The sequence below is a fragment of the Hemicordylus capensis genome, chromosome 3 (assembly GCF_027244095.1).
Source record: "Hemicordylus capensis ecotype Gifberg chromosome 3, rHemCap1.1.pri, whole genome shotgun sequence".
Classification (NCBI taxonomy): Eukaryota; Metazoa; Chordata; class Lepidosauria; order Squamata; family Cordylidae; genus Hemicordylus; species Hemicordylus capensis.
In genome coordinates, this window is record NC_069659.1 from 184,637,658 (window position 1) to 184,659,514 (window position 21,857).

Here is a 21,857-nt window from a genome sequence, read left to right on the forward strand (position 1 = left end):
ACCCTCCTCCGTGAGACAGGGTTGTTTACCCAGTCAAATGGTGGTGTGCCGAGAGAAGCAGAGGGCTCCAGACGCCAGGACTACCCCAGTAATTACCTTTCAGGAGTCAGGAAGGGCTCAGAGAGGCAGGCAACAGCTGCTTGCAGCCCAAGAGGCAGCAGAATGGTGGAGATGGAATTGCGATGATATCAGCTCCACAGATGCAAAGGGGTGTAGAAAGGCTAATGAAGGGGGTGGAGTTGGACAAGTCCCCTTGGGAAGCCAGGGATTGGGTGGCCAATCCACTTGCCTGGCCAGGGAAGAAGGAGCATGCTGGAAGTGGGAAGACGTGTCCTAAATGTAGGGCTTTATTTAAGGCAGGGGCTGCCAAAGATGAGAGGGTCAGCAGGGGTGGGGTTTGTTGGTCTGGCGGACTCCTGGAGAGGAGCTCAGGCTTTTTGCTCCCATGGATAGAGAAAGGAGTGGACTGAACCTATGTCCCTCCTCCTCCAAGTCTGAGGCAAATGCCTGCGCCTATAATTTAAGGTGAGAGGGTGGAAAGTTTATCTAGAGAATTCCTCCTCCCTAAACACAGACATTTAGAAATATATTTGTTATAATTGACTTAACAATCTGGCTTGTCTGGTTTTATTTCTTGAATGGAGAAGAGAATAGTTTAATAGGTTTAATATGCCTAGCTAATCTATTTATATATCTAGATGTGTTTATATCTAAGTGTGACATTTTAAATATTATATTAGTTTTATCTGTGTTATATTTTTTCTTTACATGTATTTCCCTATGTATCAATATTTTTTTAAGTGCACGGAATGGAACCTATAACTGAATGTGGGAGGCAGTTGTCTGTAGGGAAGTGGGTGAAAAATGGCAGGAGACACAAGTCCTCAAAGTTTTTTAACAATCAGGTGCTGCTAACAAGTAAATGATAAGGATGGTATGTATCTATAGCGCCCGAAGAATCAACCAGGATGTCCTAAGACAACCAGGATGTGCTGACACAACCACATTGAATAGGTACTTGTAAAGAAATAGGGAGCACTAAAGGAAAGCATTGTAAGATGCTTGTAATAGCACTAGTTGACATCATACGCTCAGTCTGGAGAAATGCAGTCATTAACCATATTGACTAGGTGTTACTTCAGTAAAATATAATATCATAATATATTAATATTAATATATTGCATCTTATTTCTGTTGTTCTTAAATAACTGAATCCTTTAAACAGAGTTGCAGCAAGCGTTCCTCTTTTGTATCTTCTAAGCCAGGGGTGGACAGACTTAAGATTTCCAGGAGCTCCTTTTCCTTTGCCAGAGCATTGGGAGATACCAGCATGGAACAGCAGGTTGTGGGGGAGGCAGCCAGGCACAAAATGAAGGGGAGGGAGGGAGAAGCAAGTTTGTATTTTATATTGGGATTTGTTTTGTATTCTGTTTTTTAGTTGGATGTTTTTATTATATCGTTGTGAGCCACCCAGAGAACAATTTGTTATGCAGTGGCTAGCAAATAAAGAGGCTGTGCATGTGAGCAGCCCTACCCAGGTTAGGGCTGTGCATGCACAGTGCTGGCATTGAGGCAGATCCCAGCGCTGCCTCCCCTGGTATCCTGGGTTTTTGACCCAGGCTTTTACCTGGGTTAAAGGGCACAAGCACACCCTTTAATCCAGGTCTGGGGTTATGTGTTGCAGCCTGAGCATATGCAGCCCAAGCATACACAGAGTCGGGGCCTAGAGTGCCCAGCTCCCAGGGGAATCCCACAATGCACCATGCTCAACACATGTGCATTGCAGGATTCCTGGAGGCCAGGAAAATGAGTCCAGGCCTCCAGAGACCTGCACTGCACAGAGACGTGGGGATCGTATGGGTACACGGCAGTGCGCTGAAGAGCAGCAAACAGTCTGGAGGGAAGTTAGGTTCAACCTTGCCTTCTCCCCCACCTGCCCTCCCTGCCCTGGGAACAGTCCTGTGCACAACCTTAGTCCAAATGCCTGGAGAATTACTTCAGATAAGATTATAAGCTATCAGTAGTTCCCGCACAGCCTGATGCCCACGGTGTTCTAAGAGCCTGGCTACATATTGCATTTCCCATGTGAAAAGCAACCAGGCTTTGTCTGTCTAGAATGCAATGCAGACCTGGAGTACATACATTTATATGGACCTGGAGTACACTTACTATGTTTTCCTGATGTAGAATGGAGAGGAAAAGCTATATTGAGTAAATGCCTTGGTGTTGTATATGAAATTCATGATGCCATTAAGTCTTCAGTTCCCTATACTGTGCCGTACGGCATTTCAAAAATAGACCAACAATGTTTTCATTTCAAAGACAGGTAATAAGTGGAATTATAACCACTTCTGAAAACCCCAAGCAGGAATAATCGGCTCGATGTATCCAGTAGACCATCCTGAGGCTCTTAAAAAGAAGTTTGCTTTATGATCCACCTGAGAATCTGTAGGATTTGCAATCATGGCCCGGGCTATGCGGTAGAGATTGATTATGTCACTAATAAATACAGAGATTGGAAATGGGAAGAGCGTATATAATGGAAGCAAATGAAGACAGCATTAAGGTGAAAGAAAACAGTAACAAATTCCTTTAGATACTAGAATAAATAAGCTATTTTTAAAAAAATCCACACAGAGTCATATGGCTCAAATACTCTCTCTCTAAAGCCATAAATAAAGACTATGCTTAGCTGGCCTTCCCACAGGCTTGGCACCAGGATCTCAAAAAAGTGAACTGTAAAGTGTTTTCCATGGTCTCTCCCAAGAGGAAACATCCAGAAATGTTCAAGAGAAGCCAAATGAGTCTCTATAAGATGTGACATTCCTCAGGGGGTTTCTGCACATGCTTACTTTGTTGCAGTGTAACTAGGATGATGGAATCAGAGACGTACCCCGGGCAAAACCTGAAGAGGGTCAAATTGGTATCAAAGGTTATGTAATAGGCTGACATGTATTGAAATTTAAATTATATAATGCTTTGTTTTCAGTTTGGAATAAGTAGGCATGTTTCTGAAGATGAAATAACACAGGTGTCACCTTGTTCAGAGGCTTAGTGAAGTTAGCTGGCTAGGCACTATTGCAGCTTCTCATGGTCTATGCCTGCAACATCACATAGTGAAGCACATCCTTTTAATGTGGCTCCCCTCTAGGGTTGTGCAGACCAGCTCAGGGTCAAGCTGGTTCACCATCAAACTGGGCTGGCTCAAGGACTCACCCTCAAGGCGGACCAGGCCTGATTGGACCTGACCTTCAGCTGGGCCCGCCCCCAGGATAGCTCAGAGCTGGTTTGGGGGTTCTAAGAGGGAAAAATCATTTTTAGGACTCACCGTCAAGTACAGGAATGCTGCCACAGCTGAGGAGGGGGTCTCTGCAATCTCCCCCTTCCCTGCCAGGCTTCCTCTTCTCTTCAGAGGGTTGTTTTGGCCCATTTTGGGGCCATTCACCCTTCCTCTAGTGTTGGTGGCCATTTTAGAGGCTGCTTTGCATGTGCCCTGGCCCCCAGGCCATGCAAATGTTCAGGGCACAAACACGGTGGCCTCCAAAATGGCGACTGCCAGAGGAAAGGCCAAAATGGCCCAATAATGGGCCAAAATTGCCTTTTGAAGAGTGGGGGAAGGCTGGGGGGAGGGGAAATGGTAGAGGGACCCCCCCCCTGCAGCCGTGGCAGCAATACCAGACCCAGCAGTGAGTCCTAAAAAATTTTTTTTAACCTTAGAACCCTCAAACCAACTTAAATTCGAGCCATGCTGGGGGTCTGTTCAGGGAGCACAAAACCGAACATGTCCGGTGCAGTTCGAGTATAATTTGGAATTGAACTGAACCAGGCAAAGCGGTTTTGTTCATACCCCTACTCCCCCACCCCACAACATTACAGCTTTGAGTTAAAAATTAGAGAAGTGATCCTGGGCAGTATACGAACATTCGTCTTGAAGGCCTACAACCATTTTTAACTCTCCAGATTCTTTTTTAAAGAAATAACTTTCTCTAGGCTTCATTCCAGAGGTAACTCCTGCTCAGTACTTTAACTTCTTTATTAATGACATATAAGTCCCCAATACATTATTTTTTGAATGTTTTGTAGTGCCCAATCTTAATGTAGAACTAGAAGCTTTCCCCAAGGGTAGATGTGTTTTATAACTGCTTCTCTCATAAACACAAAGTAATCTTATGCAGATCTAACTAAGAGTTTATTCAGAAACAAATACATTTTCATCTTCTCCTTTCCCTCCCTTTTCCTTTCTGACTCCACCCACCCCCCCATTCTCTACAGGATCCGTAATGGGACAAGTTTTTCAGACATAAAAGATTACTAGAGAGAATACAACAAAATGGTTAGTTATGATCTTTTTGTCTTCCACTGAGAATTGATCTAGCACTTCACCAGCCTTTGCAGTTTGGATCAGCGCCTGACTTAACATAATTACAGCTATATTTACTTTGTGACATCAATACTGAGGTGAGCTGCCACAATTCTGTTCTAATATTACTATAAATGTAAATGTAAATGTGAAGCTATAACTGGGTCCTCTCTAGGCTAGTGCAGTGATGCATTCTGGCTTCTCCAGTTGGTTCCAACCTTTCACACATACCCAAGCATCTGGACCTGCAGATTGGCAGTAACCTTTGGCACACACACACACATCCATATAAAATGCTGACAAGTTTGTATATTTGATACAGACTTGTTGACACTGTGTTGCCATGGGGAGAATTGCTATGAAGATTCTATAATATTATGATGAATCTGGGCACTGAAAATTTATATTTCATTATCACTCTTAGAAGTGATAAGGGGAGATGTCCATCAAGGATATGTGAATCCAAACCACTAGGTCAAAGTTCTTGGTTTGCTACTTACATTGACTGCTATGATGCAAAATCGTAGTGCTGACAGTGGAACTTGCAGTATCGCTGCTGCAGACCTGGAAACAAGGGTGCTGCTGTAGAGAACCAGCAGTTGCACTAACAGGATTATTGCAAGTTTTCCCATTTGTGACAATGGGGATAAATATGGTGATGTGCGAGCGCAACTGTCAGTTCTCTACAGTGGTTATGCTGCGTTCAGGTCTGCAGCAGCGGTGCCAGAAATCCCACTATTGCTGTTCGGATCAGGCATCATGCCAGCCACTCTAACTAGCCAAAAGCATGTCAATTTTGACTGATGATGAATGGAAAGGTATGAATAGTTACTCTTTTCTCAATTTGGTCCCCTCCATCCCGCCATCTTCCACCTTCCCCTTCACATATGCCACAGACAGCATTTCTCGAATTGTGGTGACTGTTTTTCAAGTCCTGGCAGTTGTGTAGCCACACTTGGAGGTAGTGATTCACACAAAAGAGCTCTGTGTCAATAGACTGGTCATGAGCTCAGTACCCCCATACACTACCAACACTCCCTCATGGGTCCCAGTTGCAAGTGGGAAACCGCTCTGCATCTTTATGCATATTTGGCTTTGATTGGTTTACTGTTCTGGCAGGTTAACTGGCTAATCAGGCTTTTTAATCTTCAAGAGGGCATATATTTATGTGTTGCTTTGTTTGATTTGATTAGGCCATTTTGTTCCATCATCCATTTTCTGTGGTAAAAGCCTCTGAACTGGTTGTTTGCAACGCCAATACCATCATTGTTATCAGAGGTACAACTAGGTAATTTTGGACCCTGGACTTAATGATGCCTCCCTCTTCCACAAAATAAGCATCCTTTGAGTGAAATGTTTTATATATACATTTCACCACAAAACCACAGGTCTGGGCCAGAGTGCATTTGTGGGGAAAATGAATACACAACCCCTAAAGAATCCATACATACATATTCTTGATCTTTCACCACAAACCTAGAGATCTGGGCCAGAGTGCATTTGCAAAAAAAAACAAACCCTACTACTACTACTACTAAGGTCACATATCTGCAAACTTAACTGGGACACAACACAATTTTCATGCAGACCTTTTGGATCACAAACCAACTTGCGCTTAGTGCATTTGTTTTAAAAAAAAGTTTGTTCCTTCAGATGTAACAGGCCACCTTTGGATGTAGCATAAAACCTCAGGTAGGGGAACCTGTGGTTCATCTGTGAGCCTGTGAATCATCCCACAGCTTATCACCAAGACACAGTTACGTAGCCTCTGGCTTGTGGGCAGAGGGGCCCCTCCCTCTTCCTCATCCCAGCAAGCTCCATAGTGCTTGTATTGCCAGACTGTAGGCAAGGAGTCAGGATGTCGGCAAGGAGTCAACCATTGCCCACAATCTTCAAGGGAGAATGCCCAGCACAAATGTGCTTTGCCATGACTCCACATGCTTGTGAAAACACATCTGCAGCCCTTGATTGCTGCAGACCTCTCCCGCTGTGCCTGTTTTGTCATCCCATCCTTTTTGTTGGGGTTGACAAAGGCGGGAACCATAAGGCACAGTGGAAAGAGGGCTTCCCCCGATATGGTTCTCTGCCCTTACATGCACTGAGGCTTGGGATGAGGCAATGCGGCGTCATTGTTGCCACACAACAGCAGGAGGTGTGTGGGGACTGTGGAGGGCGGGGCAACTGATCAGAGAAGAGGCCAGAGAGAAGCACGGCAGGCATAGAACTGATGCATTTCTGGGCTGGTCTCAATGGTTTCCTCTCTATGGTTTCTGGAGCAGCCACAGCATGAAACTCTGGTCACGATGGTGGCAGAATTTGGATGACACAATACCACCTTCAAACCTGAGTTTCAAGCAGAGAAACTCACTACAAACCAAAGGTTCAGATTACGGTTTAGGGACGGAAACCACGGGTCAGTTTGGTGATTAAACCACAGTTTCACGCATTCAGACAACCATGGAATTGAACCTTTGGCTCATTCACCTTCAGTTTGGCGTTATGTGCAAAGGTGGCCTATGTTCCACTTTCACTAGGTGTGAAGTACTCTATGGATAGCGATAACTCTTACTGGAAGCTCTACTGCAGTAGGGGGGAAATAATTAAACATCACATAATTGATCTATTTCCTTGAAATAAAAATACACAGAGTCCTACCATCTTGGGCTCCATATGTGCCCAATTTCAGAACTCTAAGCCTAGCCATTCTAGAAATGTAAAGAGTTGGTCAAAAGGAGGGGCCTGTTGTGCTTTTTTATGAAGGTAAAGGGCAGATTATTACATATGAGATGGAATGATGGTCCAGTGGGGGGCTTCAGTTCCAGAAGTTTTTGTAATTTTCTGCCATGAAACAAGCCACTTATAGGACTGACTTTTTGAAGGTTTGGGGTTTTTTTGAAAATTCAAAAAAAAATCATTAACTATCAATAGTTCACTTCAAAATCAATACACAGAGTCCTGATAACCTGCCCTACATCTTAGCCCAATTTCAGAACTCTAGGCTAAGCTATTCTGGAAATATAAAAGGGGTGAAATGGGGGGTGATGTTTACCCTTTTTCATGAAAGCAAAGGGTAGATTCCTTCACATGGGGTGGAATGATGGTCCAGTGGGGGGGGGGCTTCAATTCCTGAATTTTTTGTGTCACAAAACAAGCCACTTGTGTTTTTTGAACTTTTTGAAGTTCTTTCCCATAATTTTAAAAAATCATTAAAAATGAAGCGGATCAACTGATCAGCTTCAAAATCAACACAGAGAGTTCTGATAACCTGTTCTTCATCTATGCCAGATTTCAGAACTCTGAGCCAATACATTCCAGAAATATAAAAGGAACTCTCTTTTCCCATGGGGAAAATTATGGGGCCCTCTAGAAGAGTGGGCATATGGACATGGATTTCAGAACTCTGAGCCAATACTTTCCAGAAATATAAAAGGAACTCTCTTTTCCCATGGGGAAAATCATGGGGCCCTCTAAGAGAGTGGACATATGGACCTGGGCCCCCAGGTCCATGCCTAACAGTGCTCCTGACTGTTATTTTGTTGTAGTATTTTGCATTGGCATTCATATCATTCAGTCCAGGGAGATTCAAGAAATAAAAAAATTTAAATGATTGCTTGTTGCAGGTTTTTTCCATGATGGCTGTATGCAAAGCTGAAGAAGTGTATAAACAGCTTTAAAATATTGAAGGTAATAAGCAATCAGCATCAGAAATACAAAGGTTAATAATAATATGCCTTTTTAAATACTCTGCTTTAGATCCAAAGCTAAAGCCAGCCAATCTCATGTCAGCAAATAAGTGTTTAATTACCCTCAGGACTTCCCCAGGAGGAATACAAGGACTGCAGTTCCCAGAGTTCCTATTAGTGATGAACAAAAGAATGCTCAGAAACCTTCTCTTCAGATGGGAAAGATGGAAACTTTGAATGAAGCCCTTGCCTTTGCCAGTCGTCTGTGCTGCAAGTTTCCCTTTCCACTGAAACTTGGAAAGTTAGGAAAGCTGGGGAAGAAAATTGATAGCAGGGGCACCTGCACAGATCTTCCTAGGCTCGGTCTTTCCATACTGAAGATGACTCAAAAGAACTCTTTATGTTTTCTCTGAGATTCCTCTAAGAAAACTTGGAAAGACCAAGCCAATTATGAATCAATGAGGGAATATCCAGCCATCTCTTTTTATAATTGGCCATTATGGTCAAAATATATAATTTAATGAAAGCAAAAACTCTTTGATTTACAGAGGTAGTTATGGGGGTGTCTGCTCCAACTGAACTCCAAAGAATGAGGAAATTCAATGGCCCATGATGTTTATGCCATGAAGGCATGAGACCAGATGTCTGAGATATTGAACTGGCCTTACTAATTGTGCTGATTGTAATTCTTCTTACCAAATTCTTTTTAAACATTGCTGTAATACGAATCCCCAGCTTTTGCTGCTGCCACCAGCCTGCATTGGTAGTGGACTGGCACATGAGGGACCTAGCAAAATTGTGTTTCCATAGTTATTATATGAGCAAGAGGATTCAGCATCCAAACATTCTTATCTAACAGATTTTAAGATCCTGCCTCTCTGCATCCTACTCCCCACACCTCCTTATTCGCTTCCTTGCTGTTCTGGTAGTAGGGGTGTGCATGAACAGTTCATGCTGAACTGATTCGCCATGAACCGGGGGTGGTTTGCGGGTTCAACCATGAACCGAACCGGGGGCGGTTCCATCAATGATCAAACAAAACCAGGCCCGGTTCTGGAGAACTGTTTTGGCACGATAAGGGGGCAGCCAGGTGAGTGTGTCAAGAGAGGGAATACGGTCCTTATCCAACTGCTGCCCCTTGGCACTGCTTGCCCTCCCTGCAGCTCCAAGCACACTCCTCACCTCAATTACCATGCTGCCAGCTCAGCAGTGGCTCAGTGGCCTCCGCACATGCTTGGGGCCACAGGGAGGGCAAGCAGCAGTGAGTGGCAGTGCCAGCAGCCAGGTAAGGGCCTTATTCTCTCGCTTGATGCTCCCACCTAGCCACCCCTTACCCCTAGAAGGGCCCTGTACTTGTAAAGGGGAATCCTCTGCACTTGTAAAGGGGAATCGTCACTGGATTCCCCTTTACAAGTATATTCCCCTGAACCAGTTTGGCCCAGTTCAGCTGGAACCAGATCAGGCCAGGTTGGTTCGAATCTAGTTCAGATTCAAACCAAACCAGCCAACCAGTTCCATGCCCACTCCTATCTGGTAGTAGTTGTGATGGGAGTCGGTAGGAGAGAAGTTTCACTCTTACACCTCGTGCATTTGTAGAAACATGGTTTGTTGTTGGTTTTTTTGTGTGTGTTTTACCAATTCCAAGTTTGCCTGCCTCTGTTAATAATGACAGAGGGACTCTGAAGAAACCTCACAGTGTCAACGGTCAGGAAGGGCTTTCACCAGTTGTTAGTTCTGCCATTTCAGTTAGGGCTGATCCCTCTCTATTCACAGGCATAGGGAGAGGCTAAGGATAGAATTTCAAATATTGAGTTGACCTAAGCAAATTTGGACTTGATTTAGGGCATGGAGTTTTAGAACCTTGCACAGATCCTTGTCTCTCCAAAATTAAGCTGAGGTAGAATAAGGCATGCAATATAGTCAAAATTGCAAAATAATTATGCAAACAAGACAGAGCATGCAAATGTGCTTGGTCTGCATAACTTATTCAGCTTTTAAAATTCAGCTTTCTATTGTGAACCCTTTGGGGACAGGGATCCATCTTATTTATTTATTATTTCTCTGTGTAAACCGCTCTGAGCCATTTTTGGAAGGGTGGTATAGAGATCAAATCAATCAGTCATTTTTAAATTTATTTTTACATTTATACCCCACTCTTCCTCCAAGGAGCCCAGAGCAGTGTACTACATACTTGAGTTTCTCTTTCACAACAACCCTGTGAAGTAGGTTAGGCTGAAAGAGAAGTGACTGGCCCAGAGTCACCCAGTGTGTGTGTGTGTGTGTGTGTGTGTGTGTGTATAATTATAGTGCAAAATGTGGATTCCTTACCTTAATATGGACTATACTGTTACTGTTATTGTTTTTGTTGTAGTAGTAATAGTAGTAGTGATGGCTCACATAGTGGGCAGTTCACTTTTGGTCTTAGGAAGATGCCTCCTCGCAGCAGCGCTCTACTGAAAAACCACATGCAACATCGCTCCCATTGGGAATCATGGAGGATTCTGTTGCTCCCGAAAGGATGCTATGCTTTGGAGCCACAGAGACTGATGCATGTGTGCAAGCAGCCAGGGTGTGTGTGTTTTTGAGTAGAACACCACCGTGAAGGGGAGGAAGAAGTAGGAGCAGTAGCAGCACAGAATGCACATAGCCATGATCTCTGTCCAGCTGAATGACTGGATCCTATACAGCAGTTAACTGGTGTTATTTGACAAACTCACTGCCCCTCACACACACTTCAAAATAGCTTCCAGCCAGTAGTCTAGGGAGCATAATTTCAAAAATTCCATGTACATATTTCTCTTTGCCTTGTCAGAATTTGTCATTCTTTATTGGATAAGGCACAATAACATAACCTGTTATGAACTTCAATCTTTCACTTCTTGTGTTTGTTACCTTTTTAGTGGCAGGTTGCCTGTTCCTGTTGCCTGGCCTTGCTCTGTAATCCAACTGCAGTCATTCAGTTTTATGACATGGCCACAGTGCTAAACCCTGTGTTTTAAGTGAGTCCTTGTGGAGGGATTCTATAATCTTCTCAAAATGGCCAAAGAGCTAGTTAATGCTATTCTGGTCATGACGCTGACATTCCGCTGATACTTGCTGTTATTTGCACTATATTCCAGAGTTCCGTGTCACACACATCATTGCTAGGCTGTCAGATTTTCATATAAATCCCTGTCTGAGTTGTATAAACCCACAAAATGTTGCAGCCTTTCACTATTGAACTTTCCTGCTCCCGACTTAGATAGCTCCATTGATTTGGCCTGAGTTACTTATTCACTGCTACCCAGAAGTTGTTTCACTGTGTTGTCCTTCTTCTCGGAATACAGATATAGAAAAGGTTATTCTCAGATCATCAGTATTCTAAGAATTCCAAGCAACTTCTTTTGTCTAAAAGCTCTGCCGCCCTGGGTCCTCAGATCTGAGCAATCCCATTGACATGAGAGCAAGCGTCTAGGGACGGCCACTGAGAAGTCCCTGGGGCAGTTTCATCAGGTCAGAAAGGTGGTCCATCGATTCACTCATAGGGGAAAGAAATGTGTTGTCAGAACTGAATTATCCATTCTGTAACATTACAGCTCTCTTTGGGTTTTGTATATGAGACGTTAGCCTTGCCGGAGTGCATAGTGCTCCATAAATTGTAATGTTTGTACTATTACAAGATGACAACTTTATTATAGAGCCTGGCCACTGTGAGGGGGCCAGTTTGTGTCACAAAATATACTATTGGCTCCCTCACCACTGTCTAGAGAATAGACTGCACCTGAGTACACAGAAGCTGGCAATTCCCGGGCTAGTGGAAACAAAGTTAGTTTGCAGTCTGGAGCCCTTGACAGCCAGAGGAGACTGTGCTGAATTATATGTACCAATGGCATCTTCATATTGATTCATTTTTTAGCCTTGGATGACTCTTCATCTCTTTCTTTCAGTTCTCCATCTAGGGGGAGAGTAACTGGCCCTATCCACCCCCAGAACAGTACCTTGAGTGACTGTTGCTGGTGTCTGTCTTATGTTTCTTTTTAGATTATGAGCCCTTTGGGGACAGGGATCATTTTTTTTTAATTTTTTCTCTGTATAAACCGCCCTGAGCCATTTTTGGAAGGGCAGTATAGAAATCGAATAAATAATAATCATCATAATAATTAAAAAATGAAAACAACAGTGTACAATATCAAAGGGTCATTATAAGGGGACTCACAAGAAAACATCCGGAGGGCTTTTCTCTGCAAAATATAATTTAAGGGTTACATCTTCAGCATCCTATCCTGCATGGAGTGAGCCACTATACTACAGGGAGCACAACTGGGCCTGCTTGTGATCTCAAGTCCACCCAAATGTTTGGCAAAATATGAAGTCAACAGAAAACATCCAAGCAGCTTAGAGTCATTTGTGGAAATTGTGCAAGATAACCAAGTTAGCAGTATACATGTATCCACTGGGGCCATTCACATGACCTACTAGGCAGGTGGGCAGGCGAAGGCTTTGCAAACCTTGCCTTCCCCCCAACCCACCCAGACGATCATGGAGCACGCTTCCACACGATCAACGTTGCTTCGTACAGTGTCGAGCAGGGCAGATCGCTCGGAGACAGGGACTCATTGTCCCAGTATTGACATGCTGAGCACGGTGCACTGGGTGATTCCCCCTGGGGACAGGCATTCTGGGTAGCCTTAGGGAAGATAATATCAGTTAATGTTTCTGATGAAAGCCACACTTTTCCATCTAGATCGAGTGCAAAGTAAAGCTGGCTAAACATTATGCTACTAATGGCATAATGACAGGGCCTTCTCAGTCATTGCCCCCAGACTCTGGAAAGCTCTCCGGTGGGCATCCACTCCCCAGTCTCCATCACAGTTTTTTTGAAAGCAAGTAAAATCGTGGCTTTTTATCCAGACTTTTAAATGAGTGTTTTGTTTGCTGCTGCTTTGTATATTATGGTTATATTGTACATGTTTTTTAAAAAAATTAATTAGATGTGTGTTTTTGTATTCCATTTTAATTCTTATTGTGCAGTTTTTATGGTTTTATATTTTTTTAATGTTCTGTAAACCGCCTTGATATTATTTTAATGAAAGGTGGTATAAAAATTTAACAACAACAAAATGTCAGATGAATAATGCAGTAAAAATGTGGTTCAGCAGGTGGCATTCAGGAAGCTCAGCCCTTAGCCCTCCATCTGCAACATGGAGATAATAATGCTGACCTACTGTACAGGGTTGTCGTATCAACCATGTTGTATCATGATTATGGCGATCATGGCTTTGAACATTCTAAATCATTACAGAAATGTGCAGGTTTCTGATGCTGATACTGACATGTTGCACTGCCTGCAAAAGCAACATAACTCAGAGGGGGATAGGGAGGGGTGGGTTGTGATGCCGTCATTTGGAAAAGCCCCTCTTCCCCTGTTCTCTGTGCACAAGGGAGTCAAGATCAAAGCCTGGAGTAACTCTAACAGAGAACCAAACACATTGTTTTTGTTTCTTGGTCTTGTTTCTTGGATGGATTATCTGTAGGCAAGGTGATTTAGCTGCTGCTAAACAGTAGTTACTGATACTTCCGTGTATCCCTTTCGCGGGGGGGGGGAGGGGAGACACCTGCATACCCTGATGTATCTCCTCTTATATAACATGTGGCTAGCGATATAGGAAGATGCTGAAAGGCATCATCTCATACTGCATGAGAGGAGTCAATGTTAAACCCCTCCTGTATTCTACCAAAGAAAACCACAGGGCTCTGTGGGCACCAGGAGTCAAAATCGATTTGATGGCCCACTTTACCTAGTTGTACCATAATGTAGAGGGGGGTGCACTTTTGGATAAACTGAAAGCACATCCAATTGAAAGTATTACAATGGACAGCATCTACATTCCAAAGCGCGTCCCAGCACACATGCTGTTTAAACCCAAGATTTCTGACTGTATGAAGTATATGTGTATGCATAAGGTTGCTTCAGTGCATGGATCTCTTTATCTGGATAGAAACAGCAAGACAGAATTTATATACAGCACAAAAGAAATCCAATGCAAGACCTCTGGGTAAAGAATACAAAAAAGGTGGATGCTGGCAACCTTGCAGACTATAAGATGCCCAAGAGGCTTTAATGACCACCTTGCCAAAGAGTAAATAAATGTTTGACAGGAATATAATGAAGATGTAAAAACAACTAAATGCTAGCTGGTTCCTACAGTGTAGTCTCCAAAACATAAACTGTAATAAAATATGGTTCCCTAATAAACCAAATGCGTGCCAATAAATAATTATGACAGAAGCAACAAAGTTGCCACTGAGGGAAACATATTTTTTTAAGGCCCTGCGGTTTCTGAGAATAATAAAAGACGAAAGGAAAAAAGAAAAACCATATAGGGGGCTAAAAGCAAAGAATCATTCTGAACCTATTGCCTTCCCTGAGGTTCTCAAAATCACAAGCTAGCAAAAGAAAGGTTTTTTAAATTTCCTAAAACATCTAATGCCAAACAAATTAAGTCCTAAATGATATGAAAATATATCAGGCTTACCGATAATAGTAGTAAATGCTTATTGAAATGTTACAGATTATGTTGCACATATATAAGATACTGCTTATAATGTGAATCATTGATTTGGTTCCTTATAAAGAGAATTGCGCTTACAGGAAAAAGGATCTATTATTCATTTATGTTTTCACTGTAGCTTGTTCTAACCTAAGGACCTAATGTGGGTTTCAGTAAGGCAGAATTAGAGAAGGGGCATAGTTCAGTGGTAGAGCACATATGTTGTATGCAAAAAGTCCCAGATTTAATCCCTAGATCTCCCAGACTGAAGGTCACAGAACTGGGAAAGTTCTCTGCCTGAGATGCTTGTTGTGAGTCTCTCTGCCAATCACAATAGACAGAGTGGGGCTAGGTGAACCATTGCTCTGGCCGAGTATAAGACTGCTTCAGATATGCTCAGAAGGAATATCATCTTCAAGAATCTCACCAACAGATATACATGCACAATATTATTTTTCTACAGTACCATCAGTGTGCATGGCATTTCACAGCAGAAGCAAAACAGACAGGCTTTTGCCCCCAGAAGCTTAACATCTGAAGTATAATCATGGGGGGAGAATTGATGAAAAAAACAGATGGGAAAGGAAGGGGAACCAGGGATGTATATGGGCAAGTGAAGTACAGAGCTTGTTTTATAAAGGGGTACTGAGGGCATGATCTTTCTATTCCAAGGTCAAGGTGCTCCCTCTCAAATAACACTGCCTTGACTGTCAAGGTCTTTCTCCTGTCTGTATCAGATTTTTTGAGTCTATGACCTATAATAATTGAGTTATTACCTATAAATCCCTAAACTGCTTGGGTCCAAGGTATTTAAGAGAACGTCTTTTTCTTCATAAACCCCACCACCTGTTAAAATTATCTGGGGAGGTCCGGTTTCGGTTGCCACCGGCTTTGTTGGTGGCGACTCAAAACCAGACCTTTTCTATTTATTTATTTTTTAACATTTTATATCCCACTCTTCCTCCAGGGAGCCCAGAGTGGTGTACTTTTCTCCTCACAACAACCCTGTGAAGTAGGTTAGGCTGAGAGAGAAGTGACTGGCCCAGAGTCACCAAGCAAGTATCATGGTTGAATGGGGATTTGAACTCAGGTCTCCCCGGTCCTAGTCCAGCACTCTAACCACTACACCATGCTGGCTCTAGATTTGCCCCAGGACTCTGGAACTCATTTCCTAATGAAATTAGAGTTCCCCCTTCTCTGAATGTTTTTAAGAAGGACCTAAAAACATACCTGTTTAGTCAGGCGTTTAGTTTATAGTTTTAAAGCTTATAGTTTTAGAGTTTTTTTAATGGTATTACAGGAAGGTGGTGCTTCCTGTATTTGTACTTTAACTTAAGTGTGGGACAGGGACCCAGCATGGAGGGATGAGGGGATACTTTGGGCTGGAAGCCCATTACCATGAGGAAAACTTGAGGCTAAAGAGTAAATCATATCTGAGGATGTTTCTGCAGAGGTATTCCCATGTATCTATAGGAGACATTCAGATCCTGTGAGATTTGCTAGATTGTTAGAACAGAGCAAGCAACAGTCTGAACAGATTGAGAGAGAAATTGTATAGGAAACCCTACAACTTGTAACTTGAGAGCCAGAAGGCCTGTTCAGCTACCTGGTAAATCATAGATGCTGTACTCCCATGTTGACTGTGAGTACAGTATTTGTCTAAAGAGACCAACACTGTACTTGCGGAAAGAGCCTTCCTGTAAGACTGTCCAGCATTCTGAATCACAGGGAGGATCTCTCCCTACAGCGTTTCTCTTTTCAGACATCTGCTGCACTTGTTGTCAAATTGAGGTGGGGGTATGGCAACATTGGTGGTGGCGTGTGTTCACCCCCTCTCACATGTCTGCCTCCTCCTACCCACCCACCCCACTCTGGATTGCTTTCTGCCTCTGAGGCTGCCCTGCTCCACTAAGCTCACAGCCCATGCTCACTGCTGGCTTGCTAAGCTCCACCAGGAGTAAAGTAAAGTAGTGCCATTGAGTCAGTGTTGACTCCTGGTGACCACAAAGCCATGTGGCTTTCTTTGGTAGAATACAGGAGGGGCTTACAGTACCATTGCCTCCTCCCGTGCAGTATGAGATGATGCCTTTCAGCACCTTCCTATTATCACTGCTGCCCAATACAGGTGTTTCCCATGGTCTGGGAAACATACCAGCAGGGATTCAAACCAGCAACCTCTTGCTGCACCATTCCAGCATATGAAATATAATGATGTCCTGGGCTGTCATATCATATAGTCAGGATTTAATTAGATGTCAAAGTTAAAGGAGATCCTACTGAATAGAAACTCTGCACATCCTTGGATAGTGAAGAAACAGGTTGTTAAGAACATAATTCAGAGGGCTATGGGAATGCCATCTAGGGAGCATATTGAGACATCTAGAGAAAAGGCTGAAGAGTTTATTCAGATCAATGGGTATACATTTCCATTGTGAAGGAGTAGGAAGGTAAAGTTCGGAAAAGGGTTGCCGGTTTAAAAAATTCCATTTGTAACAGATTTACATGGCAGGCACAAGAAATCCTGAATAGACATAATGTTAAGGCTAATGTATGCACAGCACCTAAGTCATTGAAACAATGTCTAGTTAAAATCTGACTATATGATCATATATGTGAGGGAAAGGATTGTGAGGAGGATGAGGGGTGGTGTAAGGTGAAGGGGACAGTGTCAAAGATAGAATGTGTGGAATGTGCAGCATTTTATATTGGGGATGGAAACAGGAAGATCATTAATGAACAGATACAAAGAGCATTTGGTTGATATGCAGCACAATAAAAATCGAACTAAGCTGTGGGCAATGCATATGAGAGGAAAACATCAAGGAGAAGTAACACAAAAAAGTGTCAATATTGGCAGTGAAGGGAATTTAATGAGACATAAGATTAAGCAAGCAATGTTAATAGAGCAGTTGCAACCCACTATTAATGTCAAGAAAGAGAGGAAAGAGAAATATTGGTCACTGAAAGGGTTAAAAGGTTTGCTCGTTTGCTCGTTTTCTTCCCTCCCTTCTCAATTCTTTCTACTTCCAGTTTGGCTACTGTAATTAAGGCTTGAAGTGTTACCAGCTCGTAGGCCTATGATGATGTAAAATACTGATGATGGTAGTTTACATGTTTGCAAGTTTATTTTAATATCCTTGTGAATTAAAGAGGTCATTTAGTAACTTTTATAATATAATTTGTGCTATAGTTCCAGGTCTGGGTATAAAGACAAACTAAGAAGGTAATCCACAATCACTGAAGCACCCACCATCACACTTACAACTCTTCCCTCTTCAGACAAGCCCCACTGTAAGCATGAGCAGTAAGACACCACAGGTAGGAGTGTGCACAAAACTGGTTTGCCTGATTCGGTTCAAGTGCAAACTGGACTCAAACTGAACCGGACACATTCAGTTTTGTGACACCAGACGTCTCCTCATCCCCCGGCCTGGCTTGAATTCAAGCCGGTTCAGGGGTTCTAAACCTTTTTTAAAAATTGACTCACCGCTGTGCCTCTGTGGGTCCGGTGGCCTAGTGAGGTGCTGGCATGGCTGTGTGGGGTCTTCTTAGTCTCCCACTCCTCCACTGGCCTCCCCACGGTCCTGCAAGAGCCGTTTAGGCCTGGTTTGGGGCCATTTTGGCCATTTTCCCATGGTGGTGGCCATTTTGGGGGCCGCCAGCACCCCCCGAGGACACCAGACCCAGGGCACCATGGCAGTTAATTTTTAAAAAACGTTTTGAAGCCCTGAACCAGTCCCAAGCCAGCTGCAGAGATTCGGCTTGATGATGAGCCAAACTGAGCCCAGTCCAGCTCGAGGGTGAGCCCTCGAGCCAGACCAGTTTGATGGTGAATCGGCTCGACCTTCAGCCAGTTTGCACATCCCTAACAGCAGGGCAATTTTATAACATCGGAATCAGGCTCAAGTTTCCCTACAAACTGGTGTAAAATGTATTCTTCAAATCTTAGGTACGAATTCAAGCAACATTACACTTTATTTAATGGCAGAAAAATAACTGCTATAAATTACTGAAATAATAATTCTTAAGAGCATTCTGTATTGAAAAGTGCTATAGAATGTATTAATAAAATAATAATATATTCCTTGAGGGACGAATAAAATATAACGCAGACTCTTTCTTTCGAGCATTGCATTTTGCGTTTCTATCCCTGCTTGTGAAGTAACAAGTGTTTAGAGCAGATAGTGAAAATGGATGGAAATGTAACAGACTAACAGCTTCAAAGGCAACTTGGTTCCCTTGTGTGAGTTTTTGGGAACTCATAGCTTAATATTAACATGACTTTAATCTGCTTTTGTAATTCCAGAAAATCTGCTTTCCCCTCATGGTATGCTATACCATCAGTAACAAACTACATGTATGCAGATATTTCCTCAAGTGCGGAGACAGTAGACCTGTGGTGTATTCAGAGGTAAAATGAACATCTCTTGCCATCTAATCTCCAATGTAATTAGCACCACTGATTATTTTCATGAGGGACTCTCTGTTCTTGTCAAAATCTTTACCATAACAACTTCTGAATCACAATACAGCTGTAAGTGCCTGTACCACTGTGTTCAGCCGGGGAAGAAATACAGAAGGAACATCTCAAAAATGAAATTAATTAGACTGGTTAATGTTCTTCAAGCTCTCTGAAGATGAAAAACTCTACAGCAGTTTCAAAGGATGGTAATTAAATCAGCAAAATGCTTTACATGGGATCTTGCTCAATAAGCCATACTACAACTCTGTAATGTAGGTCAGTGATATTACACCCTTATGACAGAAGGGGAGGCTAAGGATGAACACAGTGGCTTGCCTAAGGCTTCTTAGTCTCTAGCCTCTTCAGAAACAGGGTCATATTTTACCCCAGCATGCACCATGGAATCCAGTTTTAATAGTTTACCATATATATTTGTCTTTCTCTGCTTTTTAGGGTGACCTAACCAAAAGCGGAGAGTGCAGCTACTATACTTTTCTATTATACCCTTGTACAGAAGAATTCATTCTGCCAAGTGCAGCTATCATACAGAGCTGTCTCACCTTCTGCAATTCCCTCTTCCATACAAACACAGGTATTGAGAGGCCATATTTGGTCTCCCACTCTTTCTCCTCCTCCTCTTAAAAGAGCAAACAAAATTTGTGATGGGATGTGACTTATATTGTTGCTTGTATTTATAGCCCTATGTGTTTTCCTTTTTTGTTAATTATTTTATTTAAGCAGTCTACAAAACATTCAAAATATTTAAAAATATGTTCATATAAAAAGTATCTAATAAACCATTAAATCAACCCAAATACTAACTCTTAATTCATGTTTTCTTCTCCAGTACTCAGAAAAGCTATCCATTACTATTACTATCAATAACATTTTGTCTGTCTTCTCAGGTTCTTTAAATGTACATTATAATGTGCACGAACCAGTTTGGAGGCCCTTTAATGGGCCTCCGGACCAGTTTGGTAAACCAGCAGTTCCGCCAGTTCGAAGGGGAGGATAGCTTTAAGGACAGGAGAGGGTGCACTCCCCTCACCCCGCCGCACTTCCCCCTCCTGCGCTCTGTGTAAAAATAGTCCAGCGGGGCAGCAGCACACATCTTTGCTGCCTTGTTGATCCCCCAACTGGAAGTGACTGGAAGTGCCTGGCATGCATGTGCACATCAAACACATGCACAACATGTGCGTGCTCACCCGTGACATGCACGCATGCACCAGGCATTTCTGGTAATTTCCAGTCGGAGGATCAACGGGGCGGCAAGGAAGTACACTGCTGCCCCACAGGACTATTTTATACAGAGCACCGAAGTGGGAAGTGCAGGGGGGGAATTGCACCATCCCCTGTCCTTAAAGCTATCTTGCCCCCCACCATAAGCTCAAAGGGTGCCGGTTCCATGCACATCCCTAATGTACATGTGTTAATCATTTCATCAGCCCAAAATTTCAGTTTCCATCAGGTTATTGGTAGTACCTTTGATTTCTTCCAAAACTGAGCAATCCTCTAGCAGCCATCAATAGGTACAAACTTATCTCAATTTCCTGTTTGGTTCCTACTAATAAGACCATAAGAACAGCCCTGCTGGATATGGCCCAAGGCCTATCTAGTACAGCATCCTGTTACTCACAGTGGCCCAGTTGAGGGAGACTCAACTTGAATCCAACAAGGCATGACATCAAGCCCATTTGATGTCATATTCTGCGTCAATACATGCAGCGGAGAAGCAATTCTACTCTGCTTGTATTGTGTCTGCAAATTCATGTTGAGTAGAATTGTTCAGACTTGTGAGGAGATTAACTCAGGTTCCCTCCCTGAACTTAGATCTAGATTCTTCATCATCCTGCTGTGATGCTTTTAACAACTTTTTTGTGGATAAAATCTCTCACTTTCGAACCAACTTGTACTCTATGGTTATGGCGAGATCAATTGCAGAGGTGTCCAGTAGCTCCTCTGGCTCAATTTGAATGGATCAATTTCAGTTTGTGAACTCTTGAGGACATGAACAAGCTCCTTGGAAGTGTTTGGCCTACCACTTGTCCTTTGGACCCATGCCCAACATGGCTTATAACATCTAGCAGGGAGACTGTTAGAGATGGCATCATAAATGCCTTGCTGAGGGAGGGCAGGATGCCTCCGTGTTTGAAGGAGGCAATTGTGAGACCTTTACTTAAGAAGCCTGTCCTGGAGCCCTCGGTGATGGATAATTATAGGCCAGTCTCCAGTCTCCCCTGTGTAGGCAAGGTGATTGAGATGGTGGTGGCTGATCAGCTCCAGGCAGGTTTGGAAGATACTGATTACCTAGATGCATTTCAAACTAGCTTTAGAGTAGGCTATGGGGTGGAGACAGCCTTGGTCAGCCTGATGGATTGTCTCTACCAAAGAATGGAGGGAGGGAGCGTGTTGGTTCTTTTGGATCTCTCTGAAGCTTTCAATAGCATTGACCATGGTATCCTTCTGGATCATCTGGGGGGATTTAGAAATAGGTGGTACTGCTCTGCAGTGGCTCCACTCCTATCTCTTGGGTAGATTCCAGATGGTGTCACTCGGAGATATTGTATGGTGTCCCTCAGGGCTCCATCCTATCTCTAATGCTTTTTAACATATACATGAAACCGCTGGGTGAGATCATCAGGAGGCTTGAAGCAGGGTATTATCAATACGCTGATGACACCCAAATCTATTTCTCCATGACATCTTCATCAAGGAATGGCTGCCTACAGGTAGTAATGCTCTGGATGAGAGATAATACATTGAAACGTAATCCAAGCAAAATGGAGGTACTCATGGTAGGGGGTCATACTTTGAGGGACATT

General features: G+C 43.1%; 1 long non-coding RNA gene across 1 annotated transcript; it reads left to right on the forward strand.

Annotated features, from left to right (window-relative positions):
* Nucleotides 1-388: 388 nt before the first annotated feature.
* LOC128349239 (uncharacterized) lies at nucleotides 389-19,838 on the forward strand. The gene is made up of 6 exons (XR_008318649.1): nucleotides 389-525; nucleotides 2,323-2,566; nucleotides 4,273-4,458; nucleotides 7,981-8,044; nucleotides 18,880-18,984; nucleotides 19,489-19,838. It is a non-coding gene; the product is annotated as an uncharacterized LOC128349239 (long non-coding RNA).
* The last annotated feature ends 2,019 nt before the right edge of the window (nucleotides 19,839-21,857 follow it).